General features: G+C 31.6%; 1 long non-coding RNA gene and 1 pseudogene across 5 annotated transcripts; one reads left to right on the top strand and one right to left on the bottom strand.

Annotated features, from left to right (window-relative positions):
• The first annotated feature begins 1,672 nt into the window (after positions 1-1,672).
• LOC123207088 lies at positions 1,673-6,764 on the top strand. 5 transcript variants are annotated; one of them, XR_006500211.1, is made up of 4 exons: positions 1,679-1,797; positions 2,100-2,196; positions 3,215-6,428; positions 6,536-6,764. It is a non-coding gene; the product is annotated as an uncharacterized LOC123207088 (long non-coding RNA). The 5 variants fall into 5 exon arrangements; XR_006500210.1 differs by lacking the exon at positions 2,100-2,196 and having other exon boundaries at positions 1,673-1,797; XR_006500208.1 differs by having other exon boundaries at positions 2,100-6,428.
• Positions 6,765-9,622: 2,858 nt separating this feature from the next.
• On the bottom strand, positions 9,623-12,904 carry LOC123207092 (annotated as a pseudogene).
• Positions 12,905-13,097: the final 193 nt, after the last annotated feature.

The raw sequence follows: 13,097 nt of genomic DNA, 5'->3' as shown, positions 1-13,097 counted from the left end.
ATCGTCGTTTAGAGGTCAACCTTTGGACAAAAACTTCTCCGTTGCCAAAGAAAGTGGCTGAATTTCAAGGGGAAAAAATGAATTTTTTAAAACTTAATTCAAGGGACAAATGTTAGGTTTTCAAATTAAAGGAAAAAAATGAGATAAAATTTTAATTATTTAATATTATTGATAAAATGACAAATTTATCCCTTAACCCTAACAGAAAATATGTGGGTAAGTCCTAACAGATTAAACTTTGGGTGGGTGTTTGAGTTTTTCATCAAGTGTAGATATACTTTTGAAATTGGGTTAAAATTTGGGTGGGAAATAGTCCTTTTCCCTAAATTTGATAATAAAATATGCTAATTTATCATAAAATTAGTAAAAAAATACTAAATTATGATTTGCTTTTGTTGAAGCTAAATAATAGTTTACCTCAAAAATTTATAAAATTTAACTTCTTGCATATTAAACTCCACCACTATCCAAAACCCTTCATTTCAAACCTCACCATTATCCCTCCCTATATTAACCACCACCCATAACCTCCTCATACTGTGAAACCACCACCATCCCACTTTCAATGATGGAACCAACCCTTTTTACGGTAGGCCTAGTCCTATCCTTAAAATAATTTTTAAAAAAAGTTTAATAGTATAACTTAGGCCTATCCTTATCTTGGAATTTGTAGGCTACAAGTCACACTGGCCATTTCCTTCTCTAGCTTGTTTACTTTTGCAATATTTCGTTGAAGCTTATCCCGAAAAAGATGAGCCTTGCAATCTACAATTTGCCCAGTTGTTCTGTCAGTGCTATTTGCAAACTACGATATTGGTTTTTGTCTATAATATGCAATTTTTCCAAACCAACATTTGAGTCTCTAATTTGTAAGGTTATAGTTTTTACATTAATGATTATGTTTAAGATTGTTTTTTTACTTCTATGAATTTTATGATGAAGGAATTGTCGACACTACTAAGAAAATTGTAGAGTTTAAGAAAAATGTTGTATTGGATTAAGTTTTCTTGCTTATTAAGTTAGTATTGGTTTTACTCGTAGTTATTGAAAAAGTTGAAAGGGTATTATTTACAATGAATTCTGTAAAGATTACTTTTCATAATCAAACGAACAACAATTGGATAAATGAATGTTTGGTTGTTTACATTGAAAAAAAAGGTTTTGTTGTAATTAACAAAGTAGATATCAATAAGGCTTTCAAGAATTAACAAAATGGAAAGTCGTGTTATAAGCAAGTATACCTCTAATTTATAAAGCTTATATTGTTGAACTTTATGTGTTTTATTTCAAAGATGTGGGTAAATTGGTTACGTGATATTTTATCAAGAACAAACTATCAATTTTGTATTTTTTTTTAACTTGGGACTATGGTTTTTAAAATCAGACTGGACCAATCAGTTTAATCAGGAACCACTTCAAGTCCGGTCAAATTTATATAAAAACATGGTCTGTTAATTGGCTCGATCAAAATCGGTAAACCAGACAGACAGATCAGAACCAGAAGAATTGAGTTTGACTCTAAAATTTCCCAAAAAAAAAAAAAAAACTGTTTATAAATTCCATATGTGGTGGGATGGCATTGTTGGCTCTTGTCGCTTCTGCCTTCTAGTTAGTCTGGGTTAGTCTGGGTTAAGACTATTAATATTATTAATTGAATTAGCATAAAACCTTAATTATTCCCAATTCACGATTCCACTTAACATCACAATTCACTGGGTATTCTAGTCTGCCATCTCCCAAGTGTAGCATTGGTAATTCATTCTATATCTCTAGTCTCAATCGTTGCTCAACTTGTCAGTAAGTCTTCTTCTTCCTGATTTGTTATTTATCTCCTTGTTTACTGAAATGGGTCTACTGTAATCTCTGGTCTTAGTGCTTGTTTTTCTATTTGAAATGGTGATGATCTCTGTTTCAGTTTTTGTTTACTGAAATCTGTTAATGTTTCAGTTTTATTTAATCAAATGAGTTTCTGTTTGAAATGGTGATAATCTTTGTTTTAGTTTTTGTTTACTAAAATCCATTGATGTTTCAGTTTTTGATTTGTTTACTCAAATGATGATCTCTGTTTGAAATGAGTTTTTGAGCCAAATATTGCCCAGGAAACCAGATAATGTTCTTCAGTGTTGCTGGGTAATTGATTAAATCATCACATTTTCACTTTATTTCTACCTTCCACCTCCGTTCCACGTATCTCTGGTAATTATCAATCTTTCCGTTATCCATATAATTGTTTATTTCTCTCTGTTTTCCTGTCAAGATGAGCTTCCTATTTTCTTCTGTTTGGTTGCTAAGAAAATTTTTGTTATTTGTTTAGAATTTTTTTTATGTTTATGAATGAGGTGAATTAAGCTCTTCAATATTCTGGGTAACGAATTTGTGCTTAATTTTTGCAACAAATGAACTGAGTTTTATAATTCAATAGATTTTAAATTGATAATTATGGTTCAGAAATTTCTTCTCATGAAAACTAATTTAATATCTATATGATTTATTTGGAGTTTATATTCCTAAAACAACATTACATGACAATTTTTTCTCCAGTTTGGGAATGACCTCTTCAATGGGTTTCCTCAAATTCCTAATAAAAATACTCTATCTCCAAATCTTCTAACACCCATTGCAAAAAAGGTATCAAATCCAAAATAGCTCTTCAGCTGCCATTTCAAAATCAAACAAATGATTATATTATAGTCATAATTTAGTTTCTTTTTTATATAACCAAGCATAACAAAATATGTTTTAGCTTTAATAAATAAAAGAAACACCTTGTCTAAATAAATAATTTAAGTGTACAGAGTGAGAAACTTGCTCTCTAGAAAATATTTAATTTCATTTTCAATATTTGAAAAGCTTATGTTATGTTAGTTAAAATTTGAAACTTTGAATTCCATTTAGAAACTATAACATTTACATCATTGTTTATAAAATGTCAAAGCTCATCTCATTTGATCGAATTTTGATAAAAGAATAAGTTTTAAAAGTTATTATTCCACGTTTATTCTGTATAATCTTATGTCATTTGTATTCAAAGTCTCAATTGAATTCACTGTTTGATCATGTAATGTTGTTTTAGGAATATATAAATATTTTATAATAACATTCAATTCTTGGTAGGATTAAAAAATCATATGTCTAAGTTAGTGTGTCCATTTTACCTTGTTGAAAAGTGTTTGCTTGTAATAATGTCATTACAAATGATAGTTTATTTTTTTAGTGAAATGGAAAACATATTATCATCTTCTGAGGCAGAATCTAAAGAGCAAGCATCTTCCCAACGTTCCATACGGCAAAAGAAGGATATAGCACATAAGTATATTAGTGAGGGAGCTAATTCTAAAGGGAAGAAGGTGCTAATATATGGATTTTGTCAAAAGTAAATAGCAAGTGGAGGTATTAATAGAATGAAACAACAGCTAGCTAAAGAAAGAGGTAATGTTGATCCATGTAAAAAGGTTACTGAAGATGTTCGATTTCAAATAAAAGAGTTATTGCAAGAAATTATTGAAAAATCTAAAGAAATAAGGGGATCATATAATGATCATGATAATATTCAAGAGATTTATGAGCATCAATCTATAAGTTCCTCTAAAGGAAAGGGAAAAGCAAGTGCTAGAATTGACACATTTTTCAAAATGCCTTGCGATCTTTCTCAACCTAGTATCACGGCATGCATGCAAAGTCAATAAAGATGGCATGATACTGACTTGGAAATTGCCTTATAGTTTTACTATGCATGTATTCCTACAAATATAGTGAATTCTCTTTTTTATCAAACTACAATAAGTAAGATAACAAATTTGGGTCATAGATATAAGGGTCCATCTTATCATGCTTTATGTGTAAATTTGTTAAAAGATGTTAAGCAACATGTAAAATTGATTCTTGACTCTTATTGAAGCACTTGGGATGAAATAGGTTGTTCCATTATGGCCAATGGCTGGACAAACATAAGACAAATGTCTTTAATAAATTTCTTAGTATATTAGCCTAAAGGAATTATATTTGTCAAACAGTTGATGTTTCAAGTTTTTCCACAAATGTAGATACTTCGTGTAATTTGTTTGTAGAACTGGTTGATATTTACTTACTAAAAGATTTCCTCACATTAGTTGGTCACCATGCGCTGCTCATTGCATTAATTTAATAATTGAAGACATAGGAGAAATGTTTGAGGTGCAAAGTTTGGTCAATCTTGATTTTAAGGTAACAATTTTTGTTTATAATCATAAATGCACTTTGAATTGATTAAGAAAAAGGCCAAATTGGAGAAAAATTATTCATCCTGGAGCCACTCACTTTGCCACCAATTTAATTGTTTTGAAAAGTTTACATGATCATAAAAATGATTTGCAAGCTGTTGTTATTGTGTGGATTACAAAAAATTCTTAAAGATGCAAAAGTGTAAAAAAGTTAAACAAATTGTTCTTAATGGAAATTTCTGAAATCATTGTTTGATCATAGTAAGGATTATGACTCCACTAATATGTCTTTTGCGTATTTATGATTTTGATGAGAAACCTACTTAGGTTATGTTTATGAAGGGATGTATAGGGCACGCTTGGGTATTAAGAAGTTATTCAAAAATAAGAAGTATTTGTACAAGCCTTACACCAACATTATAAATACTAGATAGGATAAAATGTTGCGTCAAAGTCTTCATGTTGTAGCATATTGGTTGAACTCAACTTTTCAATTTGATCGAGACAATTTTTACAAAAAATCAGAGATTATAAGTGGGTTGATGGATGTGACTGAAAAACAAATTATATATGACAAGTCAAGGTTGTCAGTTGAAACTGGTTTATATCGAGATCGTTTAAAAAGTTTTTCTCATTCATTAGCTTATACTAGTAGTAGAAGTATTCACCCAGTGAGAATCAAAATTTATCTATGCTTTAATGTTTACTATTAACTTTAATTTTATTTACTATATGTTTAGTTATTTGATCATTTAACTTATTTTTTAATGAAAGATGAATGGTGAAGATTATTTGGTTATGAAACTTCAAATCTATAAAAGTTAGCAATAAGGTTTCTTAGCCAAACAACTTTTTCTGGATGTGAACGAAATTAGAGTGTATTTGACTGCATCCACACGAAAAAAAGAAATAGGTTAAAGCATCAAAGGCTTAATAATCCTGTCTATATTCATTACAATTTGCGATTGAAAGATACTTATAAAAAAAATTAAATTTCTTTTCTCATGTGATTTTACATGTTTATATATATGTATGTATTTTATATTAGGTTTACTAATGAGAATAATATTTTTGTATTAATGTATATGATTATATCCTCCAAGAAGTCATATGATCCTATAAATTATGAATCAATTGATAAAACTAAGTTTTGGGTTGTGGATGAAGAGGAAGAATGAGAACTTGACTATGATGAATTAGAAAACATGTTTGAAGAAGAATATCGAAAAGATATTGAAGACTCATGTTCTCATGATCCTAAAGGTTTGTTTAAAATCAATAGGTCTCTTAAGTTCATGTGTATTTCAGATTTATGTTAAATTATAACCTTATTATATTTTTATAAGCGATGAAGATGATGAAATGGTGATATGTGATGACCATGATAATAATGAAGATTGGTTGGAAATTCCACCGTGGAGTGCTAATTGTTTGATTAAGATATTTAAAATTGTTTTGTTGTTTTAGTTTTTTTGAGTTTTTTGTCTTTCTTTCAATGAATTGAAATTTATGATTCAAAGAAGCAAATATACTTTGTTGTTATTGATAATTATACAACTTTGTTTTTGATGAAATTCATATAGTTTATGTTTAAAATATGTGTTTGTTATGATGATATTATTTAAGAAATTCATTATAATTTATCTGAAATTTTCCATGAAGGATTGAGACATAGAATCCTAGGTGAACTGCCAAGGAACTAACCAGGAAATCAGGGGAGACTTCTTTCAAAGACATTCATTTATGTTGTGATATGTGTTGCATTGGAGAGACTTAATGGAATATGCTATATCTTTTGCAGGGGAAAGACTTGGTGTTTGGCTTGCTCTCTTCCCAATTGTTTATTTATTAGTCGGAACTGCAACAGTGTTAATTTTGATAGGAGGAGATACATTGAAACTATTCTTCTAGATAGTTTGTGGACCTCTTTCTTCCTCAAATCCTCTAACAATGATTGAGTGGTATTTGGTGTTCGCTTCTCTATGCATTGTCCTATCTCAGCTCTCAAACCTCAACTCAATTACAGGGCTTTCACTAGTAGGGGCTATAATAGCCATTACTTACTCCACCATGGTGTGGGTACTCTCTGTTAGCCAACAAAGGCCACCATCAATCTCTTATGAGCCCCTTTCATTGCTATCTTGTGCAGCTTCTCTCTTTTCTATCTTTAATGCACTTGGAATTATAGCGTTTGCATTTAGAGGCCACAATTTAGCTATGGAAATATAGGTATAAATGAGCTTAATAATTTTTGAAGCACTAGCAAAATCAGTTATATTTAAAAGCGTTATATTCATTATCTGAATGATTTCATGATCTCATTTGATATTTTTCAGGCAACAAAGCCATCTACCTTTAAGCACCCAGCGAGTGTGCCCTATGTGGAAAGGAGCCAAAGTTGCCTATGTATTCATTGCTATGTGTCTGTTCCCTATAGCAATTGGAGGCTTTTGTGCTTATGGAAATCATGTAAAATCTTTATTCCTTATGCAAATGATTGCTGAAACATCAATATAAGCAGGGCTGGATTTGAGCCGAGCTCGAGCTCGGCTCAGTTCACATATAGTTGTCGAGCTCGTGAAAGTCAAGCTTGAACTTAGTTCGAATTCGGCTCGGTTTGTTATTCGTTATTAGAACAACGTCGTTTTAATACATATTGGTCAAAACGATATCGTTTTGTATCAAAATTTTTAATTAAAAAATCTGGGGAGTGGCTCAAGCTCGGCTAGGGTTAGTTCATTTCGGGCTTGATCAAGCCGAGCTCGAGCTCGAACTGGTTTGGTTCGAATCCAGCCCTAAATATGAGGCAGAATTATATAAATTCCAATTAGACTTTAAACCGCCCTCAAAGGAGGGGATATATATTCTTTTATGTTACTTTTAAATTTAATTAACTGGCTTATTTTAATTACCTACAGAATTAAGCCTTCTCTATTGTAGACATTTACTGTAAAGTAATTTGCTTAGAATCTTCAAAAACAAGAAATTTAAGGCACGAGGTTTACTGGAACAAGAAAACAACTTTGCTTTTAATAAACTTCATATGGTTTATGTTTGAAATATGTGTTCATTATGATGATATTATTTAATAAATTCATTATAATTTGATAATAAGTTAAATCGATTGATTCAATCAGTTGAACCGATCGAACCATAGACCAGTTAAACAACTAGTTTGATTACTGGTGATTTTAAAAACCTTACTTGGGAATAATTTACTATAACAAAATGTTTCTTTTTGTGTGAGTTCACACGATGCTTCAAAAATAAGTTTGTATGCCAAATTGGTTTGATGGTGTAATTTAAGTTTTCACACGTTGGCATTATGACAACTGGAATGTATATTTCATTACCTTAATTCTGCATAGCAATAAAAAAAAATGATCATTTTAGTAATCGATTCGGTGTTGTTCCAAAGCAAAAGATGTGTTGATTGGTAAACAATTACAGAATAGTGGAGGTAATGGTTGATTTAAGTCAAGTCGGAATACAGGCTAATTCGAGTTTGACTCAAATCTATAGCTCAAGCTTAAGCTTGAGCAGATGTATGGTGTCATTGAAGGAATTTCAACAAGATAAATAGTGATGTCAACAAAGTGAAAAGTAATATTGAAAGGATAAACAATATTGTTATAAAGCTAATAATGTTATCAGGGCAAATAAGTCAAACTCAAATTCACTTAGAGTTCTAACTTGAGTTTGACTCATTTGAGTTGAATATGGATTCAAGTTCGAGTCAACTTAACTTGAATCTGCCCCTATGCAAAGGCTCCCCTTGACAAAAATCTTGAATCTATTGTTGCCCATCATTTTCATTTGCTTCACAATCTTCAACAACATAAATAATAACTTACATGGAATCAAATTAAAGCACTAAAACTAGCTAGACAATCAAAACAGAAGAAAAATTATGGAAGTAGGTGGGAGGCTAATGTGAAAGCAACCACCATATCGGTCACTAGCAACCAACAGAGCCAACAACTAACCAAATCTGAGGGCGAAATACTATCTAGACTATGCATTTTGAAATATTGTGATTATTTACCCCTTGGAGCCCAACGTATGTTATGGAAAATTATCTATGTAAGGGCACTATAGATATTGCATCATCCATGACAACCTAAATTTGAAATTTGTGGTTCTAGAAAAGCATTACCCAAGTTCCGCCAAATCCATAAATTCAAATAACAACATTAGGAAAGCTTTGTTCCATAAACCTAATTGTATCTTGCTTTTTCAGAAGCAAAGTGATGATGTTTTGCAAAATGGTGGTTCACTTTTAGGTTTATGAGTTTTAGGAGATTGTTATTGCGACGCCGCGTGTGGCCTAATGAGCAAATTCAACATAGTGATATACCATTAGTAGACAAGAAATGCCTACCATGGTTGCTCTACTTGTGGCCAAGAAAACATATTTTGGCGTGGAAGGTTTTTATAGTGATTTAAATATTATTTCGGCTAGATTTAGAGTTTAAAAATTAAAAAAAAAAGAAAAATATAAAATAGTTAAGGTGAATATATAATTTGTTAGTCTTATTAGAGATGTATGTGATATTAACTTATTATATATTAAAAAATATATTTAAACAAGAATCAATTTGAATAATAATAATGATACATCATTATTAATATTTAAATTAATATTTGTTTATAAATGCACGTAATATTTTTTATTATATATTATATAAAATAATGAAAATGTATTTTAATTATTAAAAATAATATTTAACTTTAATGAAGGGATGAAAAAAATAAACTTTTCAAAATTAACAAATGAAAAATCTTTTTTTTTTCGGGTGAAAAAAGTATTCTCACAAATTTACGGGGGCTTTGGAAAATTCCGGAAAAACGACCAATTGATTTTCATGGGTGAAGTCATTGCGGCCACGAATCATGGGGTCAAGAACTTAGGGCTTTAATTTGAGGTAAGCATGTTAATTAAGGGATAAAATGGTCAAATCTCATAACTGCACTTTATTTTGTTTTAGCTTCCCTCCCCTTCTGTATACTTTAACAAACCTTTTGGTTTGACCATAATTATATTTTTCCAAAATAACACTCTTCTTCAACCTTTCAATTCTTCTCCACAACTGGTAAAGGCCTTGGCAAAAAGAAGAAAAAGAAATTACTCCAACAAACAAATTCTTGTCTATCCTCTCTTCTGTTGTGTAAGTAAAATATTTGCTCCTTTAAATTCTCATTTCTTTTCTTTTCTTCTGTTTCTTTTGTTTCATTAAATCTCTGCTTCTTATATACTTGTTTGCTGAAGAAATGAAAGAAAATGCAATGAAATGTGTTACACATCTCAACTGCTTTCCTGCATTTTCTTCTCAATTCAGTTTCATGCTTTTATGTGAGAGAATCTGCTGCAAAGTTTTCACAATGCATTGATTCAAACAAGGTAAAAAAGATAAGACTGAACATACACGCCAAAGCAAAAACAAATTTCCACACTAGCAGTATCAAATTACATTACATTATAAATCATGGAAATGAAAACACACAAAAATTAGGTAGAAACTTATTCTATACCCTTTGCACACCATAAAACAAACAACAAATATGAATCGGCTCAACTTGTTATTCATCTTTACTTTTTTTTTTTTTGGGGGTCTGTTTCTTTAGTCTTATATAGGCGAGCTGCCTATGTATAATTACACTCTGACTAGGGTTTATGTAGCAGGTTCTGTACAAATGACAATATTCAAGGCCAAAAACTGGATTGGAAGAAGGTATGCCCGGTACCAATCACATGATAAGACAAACGAAAGAATGACAGACATCTAAAAAACCAAGAGGGAATTTTACTAAGTATTAGGGCACTCCTCTATTAGAATATGAAAGAGAGAAAATTTAGAAAAAGAAAAAATGTGAAAGGCACTCAGAACATGTTAGATGTTTCTGAGAGTAGAATGCTCAACAACATCCTAGACCAGGGGTCTTGGAATGCAGATCTTGTATAAGCCTATTTGTAAAATTTTAGGCTGAGATGGCCATAATCCTGGGAAACTGAATTCAAACAAAAGAAAGCAAAAAAAAAAAAAAAACTCAATATATGTTGTACTCGCCCTTGGGATCAAAGATGAGATATAGTGGTTTAGAGCATTTAGAATTGTATAAGTGAGTAGATCAGAGAAGGTGGTTATAGACTTTGGAGAAGGGCTCTTTTGCAGGGAGGTGGTTGGACAGAATTGGTGCTTGGATTGGGGGAAGGGGACTCAATTCCAAGTGTTCTTAGTAAGAAATTCCGCTCCTGAAAATGAAAGAAAAAGAAATTGGTTAGCCTCACATCAAAATCTGATATATGCATATAAGCAGATATAGAGTAGTATACTTATATCTAAATATGGGAACTTTGATTGAATTCTGCTTTAATCTTAGCGAAACTACAAGAGCAAAGAAAGACAAAAAGGTGAAATAGGATTAAAAGGGAAGAATAAAATGATGGAACTTTATAATTACACTGATTTGGTAGAGATTGCACAAAGATTAGCTACCTTGGAATATTTATTGTGTTTAAATAACACCATAATGGAAGGAGAAAATAGATCTCCTAGTTTCATATAATTATTCATTTTCTAAAAATAAAAATCAACACCTAAGGCGTCTGCTTGACAAAGTTCCAATGAAAAAAAATATATGCAGCCTCTTAGATTCACTTCATCCAGTAGTAGTCTGATATAAAACCAGGTGACCTCATTACCCAACATAAAGAGAAGAATGATTGTTGGCTTCGTACTGATGACATCTAAGTTCCACTCCTGTGGCAGTTTTGCAGTCACTCAACCATGAATATTTTTCTGATCCCAACATTAATACTCTTTCCTTGACAGTATTGCTCTTAATGTGTTTCATTTATTTCATACAGAAAAGCTGTTTCTTTATTAGAGATTAATAACTGTAAACTATAGACATATAACTAACATGGTTAGGAAACAATATGAGTGAAGCCAAAGTCACCAATAAAAATTCTGGAAAGAAAACACTATCGGTACTTAGGTTTGTTACAGGAAGAAACAGGAGGAAAACCAAATCTTAGATTAATCCATCTTGAAAGTAGACATACCTCAGCATCTAGTTCTTAGTGTTCTCTATTGTCTTTGCTCTTGTTTTTATTTGATGGGTGTATCTAGTGAAAGTGCTGTACTATAAAATCAAATGCATACATTATTTAGAAATGTGTGTTGTATATAGTTTATCAGTGCCATCACATTTTCTGCAGGAATCTAAATTAAATAATTTCATGCTAGAGTGAGTGCTAAAGCAAGTACTACAAGTTCTGCTGCTGCCAGCTTGATAGCACATAACAAGCCATTTGCATGGCACCAATTATGCTCTGCTGGCTGGATAAAACTATTATCTCCCATATTCATTTACTACAAAAGCTTCATCATTGTAATATCTCACAGATCCTTTCCCTACTGCCACTATGAATTCTGCTTTAGATTCAATAGTTGTTGACTTCATGATTTTATCACTTTACTGCCACTACTTGTTTTAAATCTAGTAGACACAATGGTTTAAGATTACTTACACTTTCTGAGAATTTTGGGCTGGGGATCCCTGCTGCTAAGGATCTGAATAGTGGAGTAACCTCGAGGGGGGAACTGAACGCTGTACTTGATGAGACAGAGACAGCTCCAGTGTTGTTCGTGTCTTCACCACCAGAGGGGAATAACACCACTGCATTAAATTCAAACATTTCATCAGCAAATTTATTAACTCTGAATGTATAATCCACACTATAGAAAAATATAGCTTATTCCAATAAAAATTTTATCACCTTCATTTGTGTTTGCACTCCCTTTATTTTGCTGCCCCAAGCAATGTTGCTCGCCAATATGAATTGATTGCAATTCAGCTACAATATCCTGATGCAGTGCATCTACCTCAGCTTGAATTTGATCTGGTTTATCACAGGCTGGATGAGGAATTAGAGTTGCTCCAGTACTATATTCAGAACTGGCTGGAGAGTCCTCATATAGATCTGGTTGCCTATGAAATATCAACAGCCAATTATAAATGGCATGCCAAGTAAAACCTGCTTAGACCTAGATGCCAATATAGTTTAATGTATTACCTCCAGGACAGATGACTTTCCTCATTAGTACTCCTTAAGTCCTCTATCAAATCTTTAAAATCTTCAAACTGAAAATCGATGTCAGAGATTGTATATCTTAGGATATCATTTTCTTTGCTTCGGTTCAGGAAATCTTGAAGAACCTGTATGCATATCAATAAATCTTAGCAGCCATGCAAAATTTGTGCATCATTAAAATTATCCCGCTATGAAGAGGAATTCTGAGGTACTAGAGTACTGAAGATGCTATGAATAGGTTTACTTTTATGGCTGCGTAGGACATCAATAGATTTAGTTATGCCTTTCTGCCTAAGTATGTAGCTCTAGTTTGGTTAGACAATAGTTCAGGGATCTTAAAGCCAAATGATCTAGGAACCAAACTAACTGTTTATCCAAAAAAAAAAAAAAATGCAACCAATTTTATCTCTTGTTGGTAGATCAATGACTGACAGGACAATGTATGACGTTGATAAAGCTGAAGAAAACACAAAATTAAATTTCACCTTCCATGCATCTTCCAAACTCTGTTCTGTGTCTCTGTGTTAACTTTTAGCGCAAGTGAGCTAAGAAGTTCTGCTTGTTGCATCAAAGCAGTTATCTTTGGATCATCCTTTCTAAGAAACATTCCTTGAGTTTATTGTTCTGAGCTGCTACAAGATCAAAAAAAGAAGAGTTTTTTAATTTTCTCAAAGCTAATATGACACAAGTAGTAAAACAATAACAGAAATATATGAAAACACAATGTTGTCCCCAGATATTAATTGTTGGAGTACAGTTTTCTCTCATTTATCTCATCTAAATATGTCTTTCAGGCTTTA

The sequence above is a fragment of the Mangifera indica genome, unplaced genomic scaffold (assembly GCF_011075055.1).
Source record: "Mangifera indica cultivar Alphonso unplaced genomic scaffold, CATAS_Mindica_2.1 Un_0058, whole genome shotgun sequence".
NCBI classification, from domain to species: Eukaryota; Viridiplantae; Streptophyta; class Magnoliopsida; order Sapindales; family Anacardiaceae; genus Mangifera; species Mangifera indica.
This window is presented reverse-complemented; position numbering and strand designations above follow the sequence as displayed.